This window comes from Serinus canaria, chromosome 1 (assembly GCF_022539315.1).
Source record: "Serinus canaria isolate serCan28SL12 chromosome 1, serCan2020, whole genome shotgun sequence".
Taxonomy (NCBI): domain Eukaryota; kingdom Metazoa; phylum Chordata; class Aves; order Passeriformes; family Fringillidae; genus Serinus; species Serinus canaria.
Genome location: NC_066313.1, coordinates 69,342,121 through 69,369,819, shown reverse-complemented (window position 1 = coordinate 69,369,819; position 27,699 = coordinate 69,342,121). Strand labels below are relative to the sequence as shown.

General features: G+C 35.0%; 1 long non-coding RNA gene across 1 annotated transcript; it reads left to right on the top strand.

The window, feature by feature from the left end:
- The first annotated feature begins 452 nt into the window (after positions 1-452).
- LOC127059525 (uncharacterized) lies at positions 453-27,366 on the top strand. Its single transcript, XR_007777447.1, has 4 exons — positions 453-1,642; positions 20,532-20,626; positions 24,963-25,007; positions 26,964-27,366. It is a non-coding gene; the product is annotated as an uncharacterized LOC127059525 (long non-coding RNA).
- The last annotated feature ends 333 nt before the right edge of the window (positions 27,367-27,699 follow it).

Here is a 27,699-nt window from a genome sequence, read left to right as displayed (position 1 = left end):
TTTCCTAAATAAATCCAAAGAATAAGGAAGTAGTGAGACAGGTGTAACAGAATCCAGAAATTTGGCTGGAGAACTGAATGTTTACATTCATTGTACTTTATTTTCGATGGCATAGCTGGATTCCTTTTTATCTTAATTAAGATACAGCTGAATGTTGAAACTTGTATCTCTGAAAAATTTGCTGAAAATACTTTACTGCTTTAAACAATACAAAGCAAATAAAAAAGCAAATTTAAAAAGTCCCTCTTTACTGTGGTTTAGGGTATGTGTGTCTTCTATTTGCCTTTGAGAACTGTCGTGGTTTGAAAGGAAATGAAGTTTTTGTGATGGTGTGGGCAAGCCAATCAGTGTTCAGATTTTAATATTGGCACCTGGTTTGTCCACTGAGGGCATGGATACGCCTCTGAGAACACAGGGGTTAAAAGCTGTGATCTCCCCGGGGAACTTCCTCTTGGGAGTTCTGCTGAGACTGAGCAGACCCCCCTGCCCGCCCGAGCTGGGCAGGGGGGGAGGGGAGCCATGTGGCCGGAGGTAGGCCAGGCCTGGGCCCAAGGGTGGAGGAGAACATTGCAAGGGCTTCGGGCAGCCATCCTCCATTCCCCCCCCCCCGGAGAGAGGGAGAGAGCCAGAGCCGGCACCTGTGATAGTGGCCCGGCGTGAAGGAGAAGGGGGGGGTGCCCAGCAGGGCAGCCAAGCGTGGGAGTTCATGGAGCAAACCGGCAGAGCCTGGGACTTTTAACCCTTCTGGGGAGGATGGAAACCTTGCAAATGCTGATTCCTCCTGAAGTTGATGAGATTGAGAGGATGTTGAGAAGAATCCTAGGTGGGAGGAGATGATGGAGTGGCCTTTGGCTGGACTTTTCTTGTATAGCCACAGCAGAACCCCTTGTGTTCCTGTGACACAGAGACTGCGTTCTAGGGGGAGGCGATGGCTCAGAGCCAGGAGAGTGCAGTGATGTGGAGGAGTGAACAGAGACGACGGGTGAGGAGGGTGGTGGTGGTGCCCTCCGCTTTGAAGAAGAGGAAGAGGAAGATGATCTCTGTTCAAGAGACCCCTCGGCCCCAGGGGGTGTAATTTGGGGGGGACAAGTGTCCCAAAAGGAGAGGGACTGTGCTCTTTTTGGAACTGGACAAAGTATCCTTAAAGGGAAAAACCCTAGAAGCAGCTCTGATCCATGTGCAGTGGTGAGAGCACTGGACATGGAAGGAAGAAGTCACGATGGCAAAATGTTCTCCGGGCGGTGCCACACGTGACATGGAAACACGAGAAGTTTCGACTGTTTCCTGGGGAAGTCTGTGGTGCAAGAGGGACTCCTCTCTTCTCGAGGAATTGAGAACTGATTATCTAAAGGGTGGATTTGGTGGTAATGGAATTGGAAATCTAGGTGGGGGGAGGAGGAAGAAATTTGGAAGGTTTTCATCTTGGGTTCTATGTGTTTTGTGTGTTTTTCCTTAGTGTTTTCCTTTGTAATTTTAGGTTAATAAAGTTTTTTTCCTTTAAACCTCAAGTTGGAGCCTGCTCTGCTCTGTCTCTGATCACATCTCACAGTGGGTGCCAGGGAAGGAGGTGATCTCGTCGGGGCACTGGCATTGCGCCAGGCTCAAACGATGACAAGAACCTAACATGAAATGCAGAATTGATGTATGTATGCATATCTATTTATATTTTCATTGTTTAAATTAAAAGGTTCTAAATTTCTTATATTTGATTTGGTGTAAACATAGGGTTTATACACTGTAAGTACAAAAAAATTGGTAACTTCTTCACAAAAGGAGTGTAAACCAGAAAAATATAAGTTGTCTTTTATTTAGTGTTTCCAGTAATGCTAAGATTCTTTTAAATAAGTCAAGTAAAGTGATGTGTAGCTTCTACAGCCTTCAGCATAATCTTATCAGTGTAATATTAGGAACATTAATCAAGGAGAGATCTGAAAAGAAAAGTAAAATTTTTCTTCTTCTATACTAAGTAATGTATGGACTTCCTCCAGATGGTATCAAGCAAAGCACTTTTGGCTATCTTCTAAATTACATAATTCAAAACTACTCTTTTGTGCAGAGTAGGAATTCTGTCCTTGACAGACTATAACTCATGTACTCTTGGTTCTGAAGGAGAACAGAATGCTACTAAGGAAATCATTATTCATTTTACCTAGGTTTTCTCAAAGGGAACATATAGTTTAGTGAGATTTGAAATGACTGGGCCTTGATAATTGTTTGCAACTTCAAGATTTATGAGGTTAAACCATAATATCAACATTACAGTTTTAAAGGGTTAAAACTGAATGAAACATTTTTTGAGGTTATCTATCAAAAAGGGTACAGCTAGAGCACTATGACATGCTAGATACTGCTGCAGTACCTCTAACTTCTGTGTCAGTCAGACCAGAACTATATTTTTTCCTTTCCTTATCACACATATAGGAATATTGTGTCAACTACATGTTCTTAAGTGCAAAAATGTACAAAGAACCAACAGCTTCTGAAAAGAACACCTTTGAATATGAGCACATCTGACTGCCTTTTTTTCTGAACCCTGAGAGTACTCTCCATTCATATTGTGAAATTTAACAAGAGGCAATACATATTAAATTTTTACTTAACAGACTGAAATAAGGTTTGTGTTTAACCTGCTGTGTTCTGTTCTTTGACCTGTAAAAGCTCATCTCTTCCAGGTGAGATGTGACAGCAAAGTTCACCATGTTCAATAAAGACCAAATTGGTATATTTTCAAGAGACAAAGTTCCAGACTGAGTAGGGTCAAAGTTTTCTGGGAGTCAGTAATATAGATTATGGTTAATGCTCTTTTGATGTCTTTGAGACCCTGCTTGTCTTCTCTTGGAATCCATGGAAAAAACCTGATTGACATGTTGAAGCTTTGAGCTCTTAGATTTTTCTCCATTTTGTGAAGCAGGCAATAGCTTAATAAAAAGGTCAATCATGCACATTTTACTCATGCAGCCAGTGATTTTACCAGAGGATGTAATTACTTGTATAGCAAGGATTTCTCAGATGAGCAAGGCCTTGAAGATCAGATCCTACACTGTGAAATATCCAATGATTTCTAAGGATAAAACGATTGAAAAAAAAAAATTTCATCAGAGCATTCTGTTTATAAACAAATGCATTAATAATTTGTTAATGTAAACGATGCCTTTGAAGCAGTAGCAACTGAAAATTTGGTGTTTGCAATTAATTACAAGTGCTGTTCTTTGCCTAAAAATTTGTTGAAAATAAAACCAAATTTGCCATCTTTGATTTTTATTTCTCAAGCCATTTTTTAAACTAATGATCATTCATTTGTTGTAAGTTGACTACTGAAAGAATTAAATACTGCAGTAATGTACATTAATTGTAGATAAACTGCTAATAAGTTAATGTACATCTCTTTTCTGCAACATTTATTCTTTAGTGCTGAGAAAATAGGGATTTGTTGTGCTTTAACCCTGGTCAGCAGCTATGCCGTATGCCTGCAGCCACTCACTACCCCAGCAGCAGGACTGGGGAGAGGTAAAAGGGTAAAATTGGAAGGGTAAAAACATGATTTATTGTCTCTCTAGGAATGGTTGACCTTTTTGAAAAGAACATTCCAGGTTAACCAGGTAAACTCATTCAAAGGGCCTAATCATTCAAACTTAAACATATCCTGAACATAATTTTCTGCTTAATTCCAAAAGTGAAATATGAAATACAGTGTAGTACACTGTTTCTTGCTGTTTCACATAAATTTTTGTAGCACAAGATAATGAGAACAAAGCAGACACAATAAAAATAAAAAACTGCACATTGATGCTCAGTATTTTCTGTTGCATCTTTCAAGTCATTGAAATGTGATGGTGAATATTCTATTAAGGTCATATATAAAAAAGACAAACTAAGCAGTAAACCTGTTTACTTAATGAAATAATAAATCATAAAACCAGTGTAAAAAAGATTTTTATCCACATTTTATAGGAAGACCATTAAGAGTCACAAATGAATGTGTTACTAGGCAAAAACAAAGGTCTTTGAAAATAAAACTAGGAAATAAATTTATGATGGATTTCCAAGGTAATTTGCATTGGGTATGTATCAGACTACTATCAGCACCACAGTATCAGACCACTTATCAGTATAAAATTAACATTAATCACATTCAAAGAGAGAATCACATCTGTGCTGAAGAAACCAAAGAAAATAATAGGTATTGTGTGGAACATGATTCTTGATATGGTACAAATTTATCTTGGTATTTTTTGATAGGAACTGATCTGGCATGTTCCAGCTTGTGGTGATCCCTTTAAGCACTCAGTAAGAAATTTGAATGGACACTTGTTCTTTGTAAAATGTAGAAATTTGGTCATGTCCTAGAAGAATGGGTTTATTATCTTATGTAAATTTGACTTAAAAGCTTAAGAACATAATTAAATATAAGCTGTTTAGAATGGCTTCATGAGGTATAGCCTATGAGACACAAATACTAATGACATTACTGATGTTCCCTGCCACTCCAAGTAAAAATACATTCTCTTCAGTATCTTCTTTTAATGAAAAAACTAAACTGTACACTAATTGAGATATAGAAGTTTTCTGTATTTATTTAAGTAATCATATCTCATTTTTATTACCTGACAGCATAAACAGAAAAAAAAAAAATAGAAACATGAAAAAAAAAGATTGTGTCAGGCTCACACCCTCAGAAGAAATCTCTCCCATTTCTACTCCATTCTATATTCAGAGTGCTTCAGACCTGAAGCATAATGTAAATGTTTAATTCATTTCTCTTCATAACTGAAGTAATATTAATCAGTATATTCTGATTTTTTTAGGTAATACAGATGCTTCCTTCACTCCTAAATTAGAAGCATACCAAAGAAAATCTAATTGAAGCTTCTTATGATCCTCAAAACTAGGCCTCCAATGCAGTATAACTCAAGAGCCATTGTTACTGTTAGTGGTCCCATGAAATATAGGGTTGCCATTGCCCATGACAGAACACAGCCCTTGTATTGGCTATGCCTAGGGTGACTGTGCAAGACCCTAGTCCTGGCTAGCTGTTATCAGTTTACCCTGGGAACTGGCTGTGTGGGCTTGGTATGAAGTTTCTCTTTTGATAATGTGCAGCTTATGTGTAGGGTAATAGAAAGGGCTTTGTAAATATGACACAGATCAAAAGCAGAGGCTCCAGAAGCATAAAGAGCTCAGTGGCAGTCCAGTGTGGGTCATTGAAGAAGCTCAATGCAAAGAGAAGGGATAAGACAGCTTTTACTTCAAGGAAAGGAGCATCAATTAAGTAAGGGAAAAGGAAAATGAAATTTAAAAAATATAAATGAAGGAACAGAATAAGGCAGCTATTAGGAACGGTAAAGCAGCCCCCACCTCACCCCACCAAACTTGGTGCCAAAGGCTGGCATTTGCCAAGGAAATTAGCTATCTAATAAAAGGACAAGATCCCAAATTGGTGCATGAAGCCAAAAAAATCACACACTGCTCCTCTGCATTCTCTCCTTGAAGGATTTTTCATCCTGATGGGTCAGGGATTGAGACCATCAAGGACCATTGCAATCAGGAAGGTGTGGCACTAGCAGTGAATACTGGATGTTCAAAGAAAGTGTAAGATAGATAAACCTCTAAAGGATTTATGACTTAAAATACAAAAATGTTCAAACTACATTTTGGTAGTGGGTGTAGTCAATGTTAGTCTTGTAAAGTTATGTTTGGAAGCCTGAAACTGGTTTGATTTATCACTTCTTAATATTCCCTTCACCACAATCTCTGATTTACACAGATACACACTCAGTTGAAACTGTTATACCTATAAGTGATCATGTTTGCAATTATCTTCTCTTTTATACATTTTGGGTCAACACCTACTTGGTAGTTTTGAAGAGTATTTTACGTTCAGGATCTTTTTACCTGTAATAAATGTGTATTCAGGTATTATCTGATTTCTGTTATCATCCTGTTTCTGTACCCTTCTACAGCACATTTCAATTGGAGACCACACACAGATAATATCAAACTTGGTATTGCCGTGAACTAGGACTATGTCAAGGCAAATTAAGGATATATTGTCTTCACTGTTAGACAATTGCTGGTACACCTTAGCCTGGCTCAAATCATGTCAGATCAAGACAAGTCTAGCTAAGCCCTAATGTTTTCAATTGGTTGATGAAAACTTTGACGTCCTTCTCAAAATAACCAAGATTTTATAGTTCAGATGTTTGTTTGTGGGGTTTTTTTGGGTTGTTTTTTTTTTTTTTTTTACTTCCTACATTGCATCTGACTATTTTGCAACAGTTCTACATTCAAGAATGTGCAAAGGGATATATTTGTGGCATACAGAGGAAAGAGGTATCTACTTTGTGTTTAAAAGCCCATGGATACCTAATCTTGTTAAATCTTTGTAGAAGACAATTTTCCCACCATTTTTTGTATTTTAAGAATTATGAAAGGAATATTTGTCTTCACACTTGGAAATCATTATGAATACAGGAGTTTAAAATAAACTTGTCAATCATCTTATTGTGGTAAAGGATATGACAGGATGAGATGAAATGCTGCTTGAAGTGAATACACCTCTAAGTTTATTTTTTCCCCATATTGACATTTTTCCAAGCCCTTTTCCTTTTCCTTATTCTCAAGTGTCTTTTTGTTACTCTTTTTTCTCTGTATTAATATTATGTGAATTTTCCTTTATGGAAAATGACAGTGTTGGTTCCATAATTTCTATTTATATATATAAATGCATGTGTTGCATTTATACAAACCTTCTAAGCAAGCTGTCATTTGCTTCTGTGTAATCCTCTCAATCATTAAATTTTTAAATTATGCAATGTGGGTACTTTGATCTTAGCTCATCAGAGTTTCCTTCTAATACCTTAATAGCTTTTGTTTGGAAGCCTGGATGTTACACTTCTGTAACAAGGAGTGGGATTCCAGATTGCAAAAATCTATATTTAATGATGGGATACAGCTCCAGATTGTAGACTACTAAATTTAGGTATTTACAATCTGGAACTGAATTCTATTTCAGTTTTGGGTGAGTATGCTGAAAATCAAAACATGATAGTGCATAATTTCTGAGGCTGTGTTTATCTTCTAAGACTTGATTTCTTATTGGGAAAGGGAGTAGGAAGAAGCTATAGTCTTTTCAGAGTAAAATCATCAGATTCTTAAGACATGATTGTAATTCATTGATCAGTGAGCCAGGTGTCAGTGGGTCAAAGAGCTAGAGCTAATAGCATAAACCAATTAGTTGAGGTCTGCATGGATTATTTTACTTATTTTACTTTGTTATTTTGAGGTAGATGCAAAGAGAGCACAAACAAATTTACACAGTATTTCTGTCTTCCTTGTGATGTCTATGGTATCTACATTAGGAGTTCATTCCCAGATAGAGGAGACACAGCCTGGTGAGGAATTTGCTGTGCAAAGTCTGTCCTGATCCATAAAAGTCTGTGCTCCCTTCAGACAATACAGCCAGTGGACTGATTTTCCCCACAAATTCAGGAGGCCTTCTGTCAAGCATAAAGGGGTACAATCCCAGTCATTTTCATTAAACAGCCCAGACTAGGAAAATTAATTATCCTGATGGCTGGACCTTTTACCTTGAAAGTAGAAGATTAGTTTTTGTGATTCTATTTCAGCCCAAGCCATTTTTCACTTCAACTACCTTATCAGGTCTGAAAATATTCTTGGTGGAGTCCTTTCCTTCCAGTTTTACCACTGATTAACTAGATAGCTGGCTGCAGCTGAGAATCCTGGAATGGCACAAACAGAGGTGGAACAAGTGAAAGCTAGCATGACTGCTATTTAGTAGCTCCTCAGCTAGAGTAAGACAGACTAAGGCTCTTTCCACTGGTTTATCCAATTTTTTTTTTTTAAGTAGCAGACAAACTCAGCTGTGAGCAGTACTCTTTGGAAAAATGAGCCCTTTTGCAAACCTTCACATGATTCCTTATGGATAATTATTGGTTTTATTCATAAAAATATCAACTTTTAATGTTAACTTGATATTAATATTTATTATTAATATAATAAACATTAGGTTATTTAATAATAACGTCAGTTGTATTTATATATTTTTATTAAATATAATAATAATATTTATTTCTATATTTATTTTGGATCAAATTTCCCCCACACCTTTTCCCCTACATAATTCACTAAATCTATCTTCACCTTCTTCTTATAGTTTTTCACTGAATCTATTAAATTGCTGACATTGTGAAAAAATAAAAAGACCAGAAAAAGGGAGAAGTCCACTGCTGTAATGACCATCTATAAGGGCCTTTCTGAAGAAAATAAGTAAGCTCAGACAAATAGAATAATTATTATGTCATTAGTTATAGGCACAGTTTGTAGAAGTGAGAAAATATACAAAAGTGTTTGGAAACTCAGGGTATCCGTGACTGAAAATTATTGAAATTTGAAAGAGTGTCTTATTCTTTACTACAGATGGGGGACACAAAATATGACACATTTTAGTTGAGCCATGCATGTTGATAAAGTCTTTGTTTAAAACAATCTTCTTATGAGCCCTAATGGAATGAGAACACAAGGCTAAAGTTCCACAGAATGGAAAATATTGACTCATTATTATGAATAAATTAAAATTAAAGTGAAACTCTTTCTCAAAAAGCTATAAAGATGGTGATTGTTTTTAAAATTTACTTTTAGATCATCATTCATAAAATGGTCTTTCTTCTATTTTCAAATTATTGGTTGAAACATACTACTGTCATCACTTTCATTACTTATTTTATGATTAAAATACAATGAATGTGTTATTGTTATTTTTATAAATGCAAGTAATATTTTAATTATAGATAATAGCATGATGAAATAGTTTGTGGTTATTTCACTTCAAATAAATTACTAAGACTTTATTTCTTTTCAGACTGTGAGACTTATTCGAATTTTGACATCTCAAAATTTGCCACGGGAGATGACTTAATTGCAAATCAACTCTAATGTTATACCTCTTATTGTCTCTTCAGAAAATTAATATATCCAGAAGCTTTTAATGGCATTTCACAATGACTGTATAAATTAGCAAATTAAGTTTCCAACAGCAAGTAATATTTTTGTAAAGTGAGCCCATATCTTGTTCCTTCTCTTTAGATTTCTCATTGTCTCCAAATTCTATAGAAGTTTAACTTCCAGATTCTATGTTTTTAAGGTTCTGAGATTTTAAACAGAAGTAGAACAAAAACACTAAACTTCACATAAAACTCCCCTGAGCTGAGTAGCAGCTGATGTTAAACTTGTAGAATTCCATTTTTTTTTTTATTTAAGCATATTCAAAGTTAACATCATTCTTCTCTGGCAAGAAATTATTGAAAGCACACAAAAAAAGCCACTTTGATTTCTCTCCTGATTTTTCTTCTGCAATCAGATCTCAGATTCACCCAGAATGGTCACTAGAGGAGAGCATGATGGATTTGCACCCGGAATGCTTGGCCAGATGTCAAGTGGCAGCTTGCACATTTCTAATAGCTGTAGAAAGCTTTAGAGTACTTTATGGAGGTTTTAACACTTAACCTCTTGGAAGTCTATACTAAGAATACACAAACTACAGTGTTTCCCAGGCTTGTAACTAGGTCAAACAAGGACGAATTTTCACAAGAATTAAAAAAAAAAAAAAAAATAGATTTGCTGCCAGATTTCAAATCCCTATCCAATAGCCTGCTCCCATAACAACATTCAAATAATAGATTGCCAGAATTCCTACTAGCATTAAAAAACCCCAAAACATGAAACCCACAGAGTTTCTCCTTAGGTTCATTAAAAAGCTGAAGTATTTTTGTTGAAAGATAAAAGTACCCCTAGCACTGCAAGAGTTTCAGCTTGAGGTAACCTAATTTAATTTGTTAAAGTCTGAATAAATGACTTTATAAGCATTTGAAGTCTAGTCCTAAAATTAAAGTTTCAGGGGACATTAAAAATAATGCTTAATCGACCTGCTTATAATCAACCTGCCTGTAGAAAGACAAGCCTGAGCAGTATGTTTCCTTCAAGTCATGAACCTTTGAATTGGTAAACTCTCTGTATAAATTCCACAATAATCTTAACATGGAGTCAAAAACAGAGATATGCTTATGTGAAATAAATCAGTGTGACAATTACTTGACTAAAATTACTAGTACCTGTCCTGAAAAATAAAATAGCAGAAAAATCTTTGGATGAACAAAATTCAAGCTATCAGCTAAAATTTCAATACTGAAAATTATTTTGCAGCTGTCCTTCCAGTGAAATCTATGTATTTCATTCATTACAACTAGTTTGTCTATCCTCAGTTTCATGGTGAATTTTGGGTGTATACACTACCTTTTGATACTACAGTGATAATGTTTTGATGACAGAAATCAGAGAAAGGATTTTGTTGGCTTGAAGAATTAATTTTTAGTCATGGATCAGTTCAAGATGTGTTTCATCACTCAATCAGTGATGGCTCCTGAGACATAGCTCTGTACCATTTTTACTGGTAAATATTTCTTACACATGATGATTCAAATGAATGGGTCTCAGGCTCAAAGGTACTAATAAAATACATGACAGTTTTCATTTCTTTGAGTTGAACTGCAGCTTTGTTTCTATTATTATTTCCATTAATATTTTAAAGGGTGCCCCTTCTCTTTTATACATAATATTTTCATTGCAGGATGAATTTTAAAACATTAGGAGATTAAAAGGTTATGGCTTATTCCAACTTAGATCTGAGCCTTAAAACTCTAGCAGAAATGAGACAAACTTAAAGCTAACGTGTTGGAAGAAGAATATACTGGAAGTTTAACTGGTCTTGGTAAACTAGAATTAAAAATCATTTCCATATTCATCCATTGAAACAATAAATGGCTACTCTTTTTTCAAAGACACTGATATAAAGAGGAATTATTTTGTGTCACTGAAATAAAGATTTTAAATAGCTTTATTTATATTTCATTTGTCAGATTGCATAACTCTTTAAGTGATGTTCATTTTCCTGGAACATGTAGATAGGGATCAAAACCTAACTACTTCAGACTAGGGTTTCAAACCAGCATTGAAGAATTTTGGGTTGTTAAGGTACATCAAGTATAACAGCACTTGTTTAGAGTAAGAATGAGGGGAAAGTAATTATGTATATAACAATGGCCATATTTTTTTTTTTTTCCTGGTACACAGAGAAAAAGACATACCCTGTTCATTGAATTTAGAGCATTTTTGTTTGCTAAAATTGTTCCCAGGTCTTTAGTTTCTCAACAAGATAGTATTTGCTGGCTGCACTCATCTTGGTTTTAGGTTTAGTGTGGTTGTTTTACTTTTGGGAATCTGTGTGTGTGTCTGTGTGTATTGTCCCATTTTATTTACAGCTCTATCTTGTTTCTTTCCATAAATGTTTGTATTTGGCTATAGCTGAGCCATAATCAATCACTGGTGTGGCAGACTGTTGTAAATATTAGTTGATTTCAGGATTCCTGTGGAGTTAATCAATGATGTTTGATTTAACATGAGTCACCTGCTATGCACATTCTGTTCTTGGCAGTTTTCTGGCCTTCATTCTTTGTAAGCAGGATCCTACATTTCACTAAGAGGTAAAAAGGGTGTATGTGATTATTTCTTTGTTTGCTGTATTTGTTTACTTATTTCAAGAAAGCAGTTATATTTATAGGAGAGAGAAAAGCAAAAAAGAACATCCAGCCCTTGAGATGTTATTGAAATAGGAAATTCTGCATGACATTCAAGAGAGGCATCTATCATTTACACACACACCAAAAAAAAAAAAAGGTAAGGCAATCGTTCGCACCAAAACCATTAAAAAAAAAAGATAAAACTATAAATTTTATTTTGTTTTTCCCTGTCATAAGGATTCTATCCTAGTTTCTTGAGAAGAAACTAGACTTGAGTTGAATGGATCAACATTTCTGAGTCCTGGGTATGCATCTGCACTCAACAGCATTAAGGTGTGATAAACCTCAGCCATTTTTGTTCAATACTTCAATCCACAGAGATTGATGTCAGTGACATCCAGCAAAGTTAATGGAATTTGCCAATCTGACTTAGAAAAGAGGCAGATTCTGATAGTGCTTATGGATTTCTTTTAATCACAGCATTGAAGATAAAGAGATTGAAAGCTAGTTTACAGGTTTCTCTTTCAATCTGATCGATGTGAGGGAGATATCACTTGAATGGCTCACCTAATCTCTAAGGCTAACATCAGTGTCAAGGACAAAATTGTCACAAGGATTATTCTGCTTAGCAATTACCCAAGAGTTTAGCTTTTCTACAATGCTAGGTAGAACTCCAAAAATTTGGCTTCTGAAGTCAAACATATGGCCATGAAAATGTGCAACTCTTATTAAAGTTCATATCCAAGCAAAAGAACAGTGTTTCTCTAAATTTGCCCTATTTGGCAATAACAAACATTATTTGTTATAAAATATTATTTCCAGCATAGATACTTGCTTCTGGACACATCTCCCAGTCCTATATCTGTCTGAAACAACTTTTTTTCTTTATTATTCTTCAGTTCTCAAGGAAAATATTCTGCAACTCTTCAGAAACTTTGGTTGCAATCAGAAATTTTCAGCAATCACAATCTAGATTAAGAAAATTATTATGAGAACTTCCAAAGTTTTAGTAACTATATTATAGAATCAAGAAGATTTTGAGTCATTTGATTCAATATATTTGTGTTTCATTCTGCTTATTATTGGCTCAGAAACTTCATCAGCTTTCAATTTATAGTAAATCATGGACACCTTTAAAAAAGAGGAAGATGTGGAGACATCTGGATGTAAAACTTTTAATGAGAACTCTTTGTATCAATGAAGGGAAAAGAATGTCTAACCATTTTCATCAGGACACATTCATAGAAGACACATATACAGGACCTTACAAGGGTAAGCAATTGTGATGGCTGTCAGGGAGCAACTACTGAGGTAGGAAAAGGTGAGAAAAGCAGAAAAAAAAAAATCAATGTAAATTTTCTTTTTATCAGACCAGACTCCCAAGAGTTGTTCTTCTGATTATTTTGATTGTATGTGAATTCCTAGGCAGATGAATTGAGAAAACTGAGAAACTAAAAATCCTCATTTCTGCTTTGTGGAGAAAAAATAATATACTGGATAGAAACCTCGTATTACAAATATAGCCCTGTGAGATTCCTCATGACTTCAACTTGCAATATTTTTCATGTTCATTTCAGGTTCTGCATTCTGGCGGCAGAAAATACTGCTTACCACTTTTTGGGCTATCTTTTGGATTAATAGATAAAATTATTGCACAAGGTCTGCAAAAATTAGGCTGCAAATTAAATTAATCATATGTTAAAAATAAATCCTAGTGATCTATAGTTTGATGTCAATGCAAAGTGCAGGTACTTAGCACCTTTGGAATTCATCCCTGAGGTCTGATTTTCAGTGAAAGATGAGAGGAAGAAAAGATTAGGAAAAAGCCTACATTAATAAAGGCAGGTCAGAATGATCCAGATACCTTTTAATGGCAGGTTAAAAGTGTGGAAAGTTATGTTTCTAGGTGACCTGGTGTTTTTACAATACTGACAGAAGCATGAGTCATAGCAGATGATGGTGTTCTGTTACAACACAATTGTGTGTCTTTGTATTCTGTAAAAGTTTGATAGAGAAAATAATGACAATGGTTGAAAGACACTGTGCCTAGACTTAAAAAAATAAATAAAATAAACAAATAGGAAAGATGCAACAAAAATGTAGCGAGCTGGTTATTGACATATTTTGTTGGCATCTGGAGGCAAATCCTGTCTGTAACCTTTTGAATACAAGTGATATGTGATCTGTAAAGCAGAAATATAAACTGAGGCACATTAAGCCCTTTCATAAATGAATGCAGGTCACAGAAAACACAGGAATGTAAAACAACGGCAGGATATAGAATACGTTTGTATTGTGTAAGTATATTTGTTTTTCAGATAAAATTCACACTGAATTATAAAAAATGTGAAAAATATTTTGTTTTTTTTTTTTTTCCTTTAAGTTGAATTATCGGCTGGAAACAGTAAATATAGACCAAGTCCTAATCTCAGAAACATAACATGTGGCCTGCAACATGCAAAGTCACAGAGACACTTTTGAGTAGTCAAACTGTACTAGTCTTAACACTTTTAACAAAATGAAGGAAGACTGAATTGGATATTTTGTGCCCCACTTTGCAAAAAATGGAGGGTTGAGAAGTTAAAAATAAAAATATTTTTCAAGCACTTACAAACTCCATATAAAAATAGAGTACTATGTGTAATTGGTACTGCCCATTGAAGTGCATTAAAAGTGTGTTGTCTAATGACAGACTCAATTTTTTGCTATGCTAATCTTGTTCTTAACAAGCAGCCAAGTATTGTAAACTCTAAAGAGAAAACAAAGCATAAAGTACTTACCATTAAATACTTTTCAATCTACCTGGAAATATCAAGCTAAATAAAACTCACTTAGAAACTGGAATAGTTTTCACAAATCGAGAAATCAGAATGGCAAAAGTGTGACAAACTACACTTAAGAAGAAATAAAAACCCATAGACTGAACATGGGATGTAGAAACTAATTAGAAAAATACTACTGAAGAAGAGCTAAACTTATGCCAAGCATCACCAGATATTAAAAAATAAAGGTGGTCAAAAACCTTATTGAAATTCAAGAAGGATAAATTTATTTAATATTAACTCCATAGTTTAGTGCTAGTTTAGTGCTGACAATTTTCAGTTTATAAAGGGCATTAAAATGCATTTCAGGTAGGCATAAATTTAGGTTTTATCCCAGTCAACAACAAAGTACCACTCTCTTGCATGTGGGCTCCCTGCTCCCCTCCCTCCTCCCGGCCCCTGTGGTGGGAGAGGGAGGAGAGACAAAAAAAAAAAAAAAGTAAAGAGTAAAGCACATGGGTTGAAATAAGAACAGTTTCATAATTAAAGTATGATGTTCTGATGTATAGGAGAGCCTTTGGTTGGCTGTGCTAACTCCTGGCTTTCGTGCACCTGCTCACTGACAGAACATGGAAACCTGAAAAGTTTATGCCTTAGATAAAGTCCTACTTAGCAACAAACACATCACTGTGTTTTCAACATTCTCATGTCAAATTTGAAACACAGAACTGTACCAGTTACTGGGAAAATAATTAATTCCATCCTAGCCAAACTCCAGACAATATATCTGATGAAATACCATGCTGCACCTTGGAACATATAAACAGTATAAGTAATATAAATTTGTCACACTTACTAGAAATTACCAAATAATGAAAATCTACTAGGTAAAACATACATTTTTTGATCTAAATAAAAATATATGCTGAAGCAAATGATACTACAGATTCTTGTAGCAAGGCATTTAAAAGATATTACTTGTTTTGTGATATAAAAAACTCTTTTAGCATTATGCCTGAACGGCTTATGTTTTCTATGCCTAGAACACAATGGCTTAATCAAAAAGTGGTATAAATTATTCCTGAACCACCACAGAGCTTTATGAATAGAAGATCTAGTACATTATTTTCCTCAGAATAAAGATCACTTGAGCTTAGACGTTGTTTCATAATTTTTGTAACTGCACTTATTTGACTAACATGCACTCGTGTATAGAGTGAGATTTGCAAATCTATGGCAAAGGAAGTCATGCTCATACATGGGTATATCCAACAGCAAAGGGCAAAATGTTCTGCAAAGTTTCTGATTGAAGTGAGGCATTCAGTTTCATATGGTAGTTGCATCATGTGAGCTTCTTGTCTTAGTAACAGGCTGAAACTAATATTAAGCCAACAACTGGCAGATTGTGAAAAATTATGACTCTTGGAAAAATGCTTAGCAAAATTTTCATTATTTTTTTTATTGTGAGTAGTTGTGGTTTATTTTTAAATTTATGGCAAGAACTGAATTAACAGCTATAAAGGCAGCATAGAGGAAGGAATCATGAGGCCTATTGGTATTCCTGGTTCTGTCTCTTGTTCACAAGGAACCTCACAGCTCTAGACCTCATTTTCTGTAAGGTGGATATATTGGTACTGCAGCCTTTCTGCAATACCTGCATGTAAGCTGCTGTGTGGTCTGCTCTGCCCATGAAAAGTGTTATGTGAGTGTTATTGTATTATTAATGTTACTACACTGCAGCTATTGTAGTATGATATTTTTCTTTTTTCTACTAGCTAATTGAACACTTTTCAGTTGTATTTTTAAGGGACAACTCTATTCTTTTGTCATTATCATAATTATCTGTATCGTGCAGATCACCTTTCTTGTTTTGTAATATAAATATATATATAAATATATATATATGCATATGCCTTTATCTGTATCCATTTAGAAATATCTATACATAAATAAATTATGAATATCTTCATGAAAGCTGCATACATTTTTTTTAAAGGTATTTTGTAGGAGTACTATTTTCTCTGCACTTATTTTCCATTATAATGCCCTATTACTATAGTCTTACTGATATTTGGTACAACTTCACCATTAGTCCTATCAGACACCCACATAACATTTTGAAAATGTTTTACATTTTTATCAAGGATAAAGCCATCTAAGCTACACTTTCAGATATTAGCCAAATATAGTATTAACACATTATTTCCACTGCTTTCTGGATGTTCAACTCAAGAAAAAGCAAATAGGATCATTACTCAAAAATGATGGAGCACTCCTGTGGTTTTGGAGTTTTTTTCTGTTTTGCTGTGACTGGTTTGTTCAACTAAAATTAACCAAAGAGGTGAGCAAGAATCTGTTGGTTGCTTCATGTGCTTCCAGATTTTTCTTCAAAGCAGTAACAAAGTGCTTTTTACCAAACTGTGTAAGAAACAAACTTAAAATGGTTCATTTCACTTCAGAAAAATGTCAGATCAGAGGTGAACCTCAGATTAGCTCCATTACAGCATGTTTAGGTAGAGAGAGAACACCATAGCTTTGTTTTGTTTTCCTGCATTGCTGGGGCTTTTTTTCTGTCATTATTTGGATCCTTTTTAGCTTTATGTTTTGGCTAGCAAGAACTGACATAAATTTTGAGTAATCTGTTAATGCACTCAAATGATTGGGGTGAATTTTATTTTTTTCCCAGGAATTTTCACAAATAACTGAGTAAATGAAACATTTTTTTTTTTCCTCTCTTAAATGATGAAATGCAGTCAAAGTTTCTGTTGAACTTGTTTATCAAAAGATAGGAGATCTAAAGTCACAATGAATCAAATTCTACAATGACCTCCCATTGCAAAAGGGATTAGGTTGCTAAGTCTCCTGCAACAATTCATTCTCACATTTGCACACAGATGTTTCAAAAGCCACGTGGTCATCTGTTCACTTGCTGGAAAATTGATGTAGTGCTAATAAAATTCCTGTTGATTTCAGGCAGAAATATGTCTAGAGATTTATGTAAGTTGTCCCCGAGGAATTTTGATATTTTCCCTCTATATAAAGGAGGGAATATATGCTTCTCTATGGGCTTTGAAGGGATGCAGATTATTCTATTTTATAATTTCATAGCACAGGCATAGAAAAAAGTATCACAAAGCCATCAAGATTCATGGATTCAAAAATATATTGCTTTTATTTTATTTTTCATCTACTCTCCACTATCTTTCCACTTTGTCTAATTTCTCTGAGAGGTTAAAACTGTGCCTCCTCTGCAAAGAGATGCTTTCCACAGAGGTACAGAGGGCTCACCACTACAAAGCTCCTTTTTTGGATTCTTGCTATCACTCCCTACATAGGAATGCTCCATTTTTTACAATAATTTTCAGAGAAGATTCATATCCCTGAATGGAAGAGATGAGTGTTTAGATGGATAAGGAAGTGGGTTGAAAGCCTGCATCCAAAGAGCTGTTATGATCAATGTCTCTAGGCCCAAAGGAAGATCAATATTGAGTGATGCTCCTCAAGTATCTCTACTGGAACAATGAAATTAGGTCCTGCACCTGGATGGGCAATTGCCACTAATAATGCAGGCTGCGAAATAATGGATCAAGAGCAGCAGTGCAGAGAAGGATTAGGGTGTGTTGATGGATGAAGAACTAAATGTGAGTTGTGGCAAGGTGTGTTTGTCACCTAGAAAGCCAGTCATAAAAAGCCAGATATTCATAAAAAGCAATGTGGCCAGCAGGTTGAATGAGGTGATTCTCCCTCCTCCACTTTGCTTTCAGGAGGTCTCACCTCTATCATTCAGTTTTGAGGCCCACAGTATAAGAGAGACATGAACCTGTAAGAGCAAGACCAAAAAATGGCTTGTAGTCCAGAACATCACCTATGAGGAAAGGTTGAGAAGAGAAGGCTCTGGGGACGTCTTGATGTAGCCTTTTCATACTTAAAAGTGTTTATAAGAAAGTTGGTAGAAGATTTTTTTTTTAATCTGGGCATGTAGCAACAGAACTGAAAGAGGTTTAAACAGAAATTTGTTATCACAAGAGTGGTGAGACAGTGGAGCAGATTGCCCAGAGAGGTTGTAAATTTCCCACCACTGGAATTTTTCAAAATCAAGTCAAAGGCTTTAAGCAACTTGAGCCACTGCATGATGTCATGGCACATAACTGGGGGTTTGGACAAGATTATTTTAAAAGGTCCCTTCTAATGAAAACCATTCTGTTACTCACCCTAAGCTGAAAAATTGCCTTTACCCATTTGCACTCTAGTCTCCAGACTGTGTCTTTGCATGGTTGGATATGTTACATTTTTTTGGTTTCTCAGACATCAACAACAGAGTGATGAGGCAAACTGAGTCAGAGTCTCAAAAAACCAAATGAAACAGTGATGTGCCACATTTATAATAAGACAAAAAGAACAAACATTTTTATATGTGTGTGTATATAAATTTCTAGATTGTTTGTATCTATATTGTATAAGGTATATGTTGTTAAATACTTTCTAGACAGATTATATCCTATAGCATGTACACTATGAATATACAGCTTGGATATAAGCTAGTACTTAATGTTGATTTTCCTGTACCTGTGTATTAGTAGTAGTATGTGCTACAGTTGTAGACAGCCCTGAAAACAGCAGTTTGAAAAACTTTCTCAATACCATTTTATCCCATTATAAAAATCTTCAATCTTCTTATTACTAACTTAAAAACAGGCCTTAGGAATGTGATGCTCAGATCTGAAGTATTCAACTTTTAATTTATCTATTGCATAGTGAAATTTCTGAGCTCAAATCATGAAGATGATTTGATCTTAAAAATTATAAACCTACATAATAATATGCTTTTCATGTATAACTTCAAAGGCATTGGTGGGTTGAAAAGAAGACTCCTGTATTTTGCTCTTGCAGTGTTACAAAAATTTACTTCCTCTAGATGAGACTCCAATTAATGTGACTAAAATGATTATTAATATTTTAATGTAAAGTTACAACACGTTATTTATTAAATGACACAAAATTCAGAAAATTAAATGGATTGAGTTTCAGTTTTTGAGTCCAAGTCTAAACTCAGCCTAGCTAATATTAAGCATTTAAATGTTACTTGCCCAAATATATGTGTTAGAGCAATTTGTAATAGCTTGGTATCTGAGACCATCTGCATGAGACTAAATTTTGATTTTTATTCTTCCACACATTTTTTCAAATAATAACAGAAGAGAAAGTTCCTCACTTCAGTTTCTGGAATAGATCCATCAAACTCCTGAAGTCACGATACAGATTGTCTCATCAAATGTCCTCAAAGGACAAATTTAAGAATGAGACAGGACAGGACTTTTTTTTTTTTCTAATTACAGTTAAAATATGAATTTCATCAGTATTTAAAGTTTTTGATAACTGTTAAAAAAGTAAAGTACAGAAAAGGCTAATAATAAATAGAAATTGGAACATATTATCAATAATAGATTGCAGTATGCCATGACTAAATTAATTAAAAATGTGAGGTCACTTATTTAATGAACTTTAAAACCCTGCAATCACCTTTCATCTCCTAGCCTAACTGAAACCAGATATATTTATAGTGCTGTGTTGTAAGGTGTTGTAATTCAGAAATGTAAAACAGAGTTGTAAATATGTTATTTAAACACTCTACTGTCACTAGTGTAGTCAGCAATAATTGCCTGTGGGAATTTGTTATATCTACTAGGTCTTCTACTGCTTCAAAACAATTTAATCTGCATCTATTTATTGTGTTTCTATACTCTAATCTATAGAGTGTTATAGCCTAAGGAATTTCAAATGAGGACACTTTTCACTTAGAAATCAGGTTGGAGATAATCCAGAGACAAAAAATCTCTAAGTGATGAATAATGAGTAAGTTATGCCTGCTTTAATCTGATCCTTTCTATCCTTGCATACATTATAAAATAGCACTGTGTAAGAAAACATGGAAATATACCCAGTGCAAAATATAATTCTTGGAAAGGTCAGTGGTGTTTAAAAATGGATCAACATTTTCTTAATAGCTTTGTCCTTATTCTACCTCCAGGCAAAATTGAGTTTAATATTGTACTAGTTAAGGTACTTCCTAATGGTAATTTATAAAAATTCTCTCTAGCAAGTTCTGTTCCACAATCTTTATTACCTGTTCCTCTTAGCTACCTTTCTAACACGTATATTTTTCTCATTATTCCCTCAGGACTTATTGGGGGAGAAAAAGTTTCAAATTATATTCTAGAGGAAGCATTGCTTGATTGTACTTTCCACAAAACCTTCTCATCTTAAACACAAAAGGTATGTTAAATCATAATTTCAGTGGCAGAGTGAAGTGAATTGTACAGCAAAGAATCAAAGCACCCAATAGAAATTAATAGGTGCAGTACTGTTTCAGAAAAAAAAAAAAAAAAACTACTGACTTAACACAGTGAAGAATAGGGTTAAATTATCTGGAGCAGTGGAAATGCTAGCCCATGAAGCCAAAATATTATAAGATATGATTCTAAGTGTCTGGAAGAGCTGAATGTTGAAGCAAAAATAATCTTAGGAGCTCAGAGTCAGAAGATCAAAATTGTTTGAAACTTTGGAAACTGAAACAAAATAGCTTAGAATGGATCAGACAGTAGGGTTGCTGAAAGAAGATGATCAAAGAATCCTGTACTGCTGCAGGAGTAGTGGAAGATGACTGCTGGGGAGACCTTTCATAGATATGTACAGTCTTAGAATGCATTAAAAAATGTGATACATTTTAGATATATTTTTAGATACAGTCCAACAACTTACAAACCAGCCACTGTGACTGCTCCTAATTGATTGGGCATGATGTTACACAGGTTGTAACTCTGTTCTAAAGAGATTGATGGGGATTTGTGCAGCAACAGCCAGCAGAAAGGTTACTGTCACCTTTTTCTTTCCTAACTCTGATGGGTATTTAATTTTATCAACCAGTAAAATGTTTCCTAGATATTGTTGCAAACCTGTTTGATTAACAGCACCATTATGCTGATTTAAATTATGGCATGGATCAAGGCAGCTTTCAGAAACCAAAAACACAGGAACTAAAGTGATAGCTTTTCATATATTGTTGTTAAAATTTCCAAATTTTCCAGATTTCTAGAAGTCTAGAAAGGAAGATTATGGTCGTTGATGTCCATGACAACTCTGAGACATTGACCACTACCCTCTGGAGCTGTCTGTCCAACCAATTTCTTATCCACCTGACAGTCTATACATCAAATCCAACTCCCTCCAATCTAGAGAGAAGGATGTTGTGGAGGACTGTGTCAAAGACTTTACAGAAGTCCAGAAAAATTCCATCTGTAGCCCTTCCCTTGTTCACCCAGGTAGTCACTCCATCACAGAAGGTCACTGACTCTTTTTCATATTTCCCAGGTTACTCTTAGCAAAGTATCATTCTTTATGTTACAATATTTTTGGCATATTAAATGGAATTACGAAATTTAGGAAATTGATGCAAGCCACAAAAATGCTTGGAGAATTTAATGAAACTTTAAACAGTTGTTAACCAAGTTATTTAAATAAAGTAGCTTTAAAGAGAAATGTTCATTAGAAATGCCTTACATTATTAGGAGTGGGATTACTTTCCAACACTTATACACTGGCGTATATCATAGGTGCCCCTAGGAAACTCCAGTGTCTAAGTGCCAAGACTATGAAAATCTGGGGAAATTTGTTGCCTAAACGTGCCTAAACATAGGTATGAGGTGTCATCTGAGATGCTCTGAGTTTTACCAAGATATCTGTACAAGTCTGGCACATGTCACATTGTATATCCAAGATATACACCTCCTTCAGGGAACACTTCATGGGGGGGTCCAGAATGGTGCTAGGCACCTATGTCGAGGGAATTGAATGCTATGCCTTGGCAAGAAAGTGGGCAAAGTGCCTACGGAGCTATTCAGCACCACAAATGTAGGAGTTTACACTGCTTGAGAGTGATTTGAACAAATGTCTTGACCTCATGAAATATAATTTAATTACCTAAATATGGGTAGTTAATGCTATTTGTGTTGCTGTAGGGAAACTTATGACTACTGAGCCAGAGTGATCTGGATTGCTGTGTTTTATGCACCAGTCCTGAGAAGATGTCCCAGATAACCAAAGATTTTTCACAATGTTGTCAAGCTGTAAATGTCTGTAGTCAAGAAATAAGACTTTATGTGTTAAAACAGAATAAAATTCAAGTTATTTTAGAGAATAATTGAAACAGAACTAAGGACTTTTTTTGGAAGGAAACATCATAACACGTAATGCCTGCAACTTGAAATCAGACAAAGTCACACTAAAGTTATTCACCCACTTTCTGGCATGAGTAATCACAAATAACATTGGAATACTATGTCAGTAAGTAATCTTGATTAACTACATATTCCTTTATGATTTGATATATTTTGATTTATATTAAAGTGCGTTGTAATTCAGATTCAGACACTGGACTTGCAGAACAAATAAATCCATTAGATTTCATTAGATAATTAAATTATTATGCAAATAATCAGAATAGGTCCTAGAACACATATTTAGATTGTGACCCTGGGGCCTATAATATTTTTGGAGTTCAAGACTTCTAGGAATGGTGTTACAAGAGCTTGAGAATGTCTGAGAACGAAGACACATCAGGGAGTACAGTGTCAGCTTTGAAGTGTTACAAGAATTGCTTGTTTACAAAGACTAAGACAGTACTTGCTGTATTAACAACTTAAAAAGAAAATGAGAGGAATTTGTGCATGTTCATATTCATTGCTGTGTAATTGGAAGATGCTGCCACTTTTGCTACTTTTTGTATCACAGTTATTTTCATGATGAATATCCCTAGAGTAAAAGTGGCAATTCAGCAGTAACAGGGTATTTCTTTTCAAAATATAGATGGAGACATCTGAAATAATGCTATTTAGCATTAATAGCTATAATAGCCTGCATGAACCACATGAACTACTCACTATATGTCAGTGGTGAAATACTCCAGAAAAAAATACACTTTCCCTTTTATGGAGGGATTCAATGAGAGGAGATGACCACTTTGTGGAACTTTGAAAGTTCTTTCTCTGCAGTGGAGGTGTAGAAAGCCATATTGACCAGTTTTATCTGTCCCTGGTGTTTAATATTTCTGATAAGAAAAGGTTGTTAAAGGACTTATTGTAGGACAGTTTGTGTAAATGCCATCTTTTGTTTACTCTTTGACTTTGACAGTCTCTGATTTCCTAGACACACAATAGCAATGTAGGAGGAAAGTTAGCTATTACTCACAGTCTGCTGTCAGTTTAAGCATTCACAACCTGTCACATCCTGTGAGAACTAAAGATGCAAATCAGTCTTTGCAGTGGCTTGAAAAATGTGCCAGGTAAAGGAATGTATTCTTTTATATGATTGAGTTGCTTGAAAAGCAGCATAAATCTATTGATGAATGTTCATTAATAACACTAATGATGTCCTCTCTACCACTGAGAAAATATAGAATACACTATTTCTAGAAATCTGCATTCACCTTCAGGAGACCTTTAAAAAAAAGCCCAGTGAAATTACAGAACTTTCTTACAAATTTACCTTTTTTAAAGTCATAATTATATGGAATTTACTTTGTCCTTTTCATTTTCTCACCACTGGTTTTTCTCACTTCTTCAGCAGTGATTCAAAGATGACTTCAGTAATCTACCTTTGGTTTTATATTGCAAGGATATTTTTGGGTCATATTTTTTTAATAAATTGTCATTGATATGTGTAAAAAGATGTCTGTATCTTTACATATCTGTCAGTCTATCCCCACTTGTTCATACAAATGTTCATATTTCTTTAGTCCAGAGGGTTTTAACCTTACATTTATGTACCAAGCACATAAGACAAAGTGCTACCATTAATCTGAGAGCACTCTTTTAGCAAAATATAATATCCAAATAAATTCTCTAGTTTAAAGTATGAGAGTACATACAGTTTAACTTTTTTCTTAATGAAAAAAGACACTGGTTTATGCATATTAAAAATCCATCATTGTTTTGACATTTATGTTTGGAAGATACACTTTTTGATTTTATGAGTCACATAATGGCCACAACAATGTCCCAAACCTTAAGTGTGAAAAGTGCCTTTTTTTGTCTTTTATTTTTGTCATCTAGTGTCTGTAGGACTCTATGCCATTCCATTTATGAGGTATTAATGAAGAAAAACATAGTAGATGCTTTAAAAAGTCTATGACAAAGGAGCACTAGTTTCTTTCCTCAGAGAGATGCCCACTATGCAACTTCCACAACACAGACTTAAGACTCTTATTTCATATTTCACTGTCTGTCTTTCAAATGCATCATTTACAACTTGAGTTGAGCTGTTTTCATTTAACCCTCTGACCACCAGGCTTCCCCTCTGGCTCGGTGAAGCAAAACTCTGAACTTTATCTGTGGAATTACATTCTGTATGATGTGATTCATACATTTTTGCTATAGGGATTGTTACACATTCCTTTTATGGCAATAGAGAATAATTTAGACTTTATGATGGATAGGATTTAATGTAAGTGCAGAAAAATGTTTCAGACCCATCTGTTTTCAAAGAATTTAAATTGTCACTTGAAAAAAAAAAAAAAAGGAAAATTGCAATACTAACACTTGCCATGATGTTCCAGATAGGATAGTGAACTCCATGCATTATGGATAAGAAAGCACGACATGTAAGTATACCTACCTCTAAATTTATGCAGAATTAACATGTAAATATGACAGCTAAACACATATTATGAAATTTTTGCTATTACTAATTGAAGTTTATTTTTTTTCAACACAAATGTTTTAATTTAAATAAAGCTAAGGAAATGAAAATAGAAATTTTTGAATATTAAAAAAATATGCGTTCTAACTTTGCAAACATTTTTGACAATTTAGTTCTCATCACACCACATGTGAGTGGGACTAAATTTCAGTGGCTTCATTAAAATATTTTTAGTTAAATTATATCCATACTATAACTAATTTTTACTATCTAATTTTATTTTTTAATGTTGGGAACTGTCAAGTACTTTCTGAAAGCATTTTGCAGACATATGGTGCAGCATGCTTGTACCATTGAATGCCATCTGCTGTCTAGGCTTAAATGTACACTAATTTTACTATTAATTCGTAATGAACATGAAGAATGAATGTGACCCATGTATTGCAATTTGGCTATGTCATTGGCAGGTGTACTTTTAAGGCATAAAACATATTTGTAATTATAAAATGGCTATTTTCAAGTTCCCAGGTGGGTAAGTAGCTATTAGTAACAAATAATTGCATGCCAGCCCTTTATGTTCCCAACCACAGTACTGAGATAAAAAAAAAAAAGATGAAAGTATGAGGCATTCCCTTACTAAGCATATGAAAGTTGTACAATTTGCACTGCCACATTTAAACCTATGAAAGACTTTAAAACATTTGTTTAACATGTAAATGGAGATCATAGCTGGGAACATACAGGATGTCCAAGAAAAATTAATGCGTGCACATGCTCTAATCTATCATCCTTTACACCACAAGATGAAAAATTATCCAGAACAAGTCATGCTGCCAGCTTTGACCCTCATCCAGGAAAAAAGCTTAATGCTGTAGTAAATGCATCAATTGTGAATGATTCGTCAAGAATATGATGGAGAATCACAGTGGTGAATAGTGTTAAGATGTATTGTCGTGTCTTCACTGAAAACAGTGACAGACCAAATCTGTGGAGGAGCTGAGAGACCTGGGGTCGTTTATTCTGGAGAAAAGGGAAACTCAAGGTATGGTTTATCACTCTGCAACTACATGAAAGGAAACTGTAACAAGGTGGGGCTCCTCCTCTTCTCTCTGGTAACCGGATGGGACAAGATGGAACAGCCTCAAGTTGCAACCGGGGAGGTTTAGATTATGTATTAAGAAACAAAATTCTCCACCAAAAGAGCTTTCAAGAACTGGAACAAGCTGTTCAGGGAAGTGGTGGAGAATGGGAAAGGGTGTGTAGATGTGGCACTCTAGGGACATGGCTTAGTGATGGACTTGGCAGCATCACGTTTACAGCTGAATTTATGATCTTAAAGGTCTTTCTCAGCCTAAATTATTGACTAAAAATAATAAGAAGAAAACATTCCCCAAAACTGAACTGGAAAAAAAAAAAATCTTAGAATGTTTAACGTCATAGACATGTCTTGCTAAATTGTAATGTACTTAATAAGGAAGAAATGCTGCTGTTCATGTAAGTAATGGAACCTGCATAGAAATAGAAGCTTTCTGGTTTTAATATCTTGCCTGAATATTGCTTTTATTCCTCTTACCACTGAAAATTAAACTAACTCAGTCATACTGCTTTTGTTGTATTTCTGGCTGGCTTTCTGCTTTCTCCTAGTAATTTATTCAGTCATTAGTGGCTGTGAAATTTAACAGAAAGATATAGCTTTTGAGGCTGTGACTATGCTGTTTTTTTAGGAGAAAATCCCATGTCTTGGAAATTATCCATTTCACATTGTGGTCTCATGATTTGTTACATACTTCACTCCTGGCTCCCCCTCATGTCAGAAGCTTAGTAAGGAGGAGAGAAAAAACTGGGCAGTGCACTGACATGTTGGTATTTAACTGCTTATGTGCAGCATCTGTAACCCTCCTTACATATGTTATCACAGATGTTCTACCCGCATCGCTGAAGGGCAGCAGAGAATCTATCCTGGACACATCTGGAACCACCTCTTACAGACATGCAGAAAGGTTCTGATGTCTTCTCACTGAAGACAACCCTGCTGCTGCCAAAACCTTGCCTCCTAAACCTAATACATGTATATTGTTAGCTTACATGCTAATGCTGTGCAGATTCACATATCTAGTCTGGGTGGGGGTGTCCTTATTCTCTGCCTGCTCTGCAGAGCTATGCTGCTGTCAGAATTGCTGCTTGTGTCCTGCATGTAAAAATTAAATTCTTCTATTTCCATTATATGCAGTTTCAGTAGTGAAAAATCCAGCAGGCATTTCATCATCACCCAGATCTCTTCTCTTCTTCAACTTTTTGCAATAGATATGTGTAACACTTCTCATGTATGATTCACAGTGAATAGATCTTATATATGAACCTTACCATTGAATATTGTCATCCATCTCAGACAGAAAACAACAATAAAAATGACAACAACTATTACTATTATTGTTGTTGTTGTTATTATTATTATACTATACACCCGTATAAGCAGCAATATCAATATCAATTCCTTAGATGAACATAAGCCTGAGTTTCACCAGACATGGATACATTCTGTTTCAGTGTTCTGTGAGAACCTAGAAGAATGTATGAGCCAGCCCGCTGGGACATCTGTGGGTGAGGTTTTCTTGTCACTTGCTGGGCACCTGAACACTAGCCAAGGTTAACCC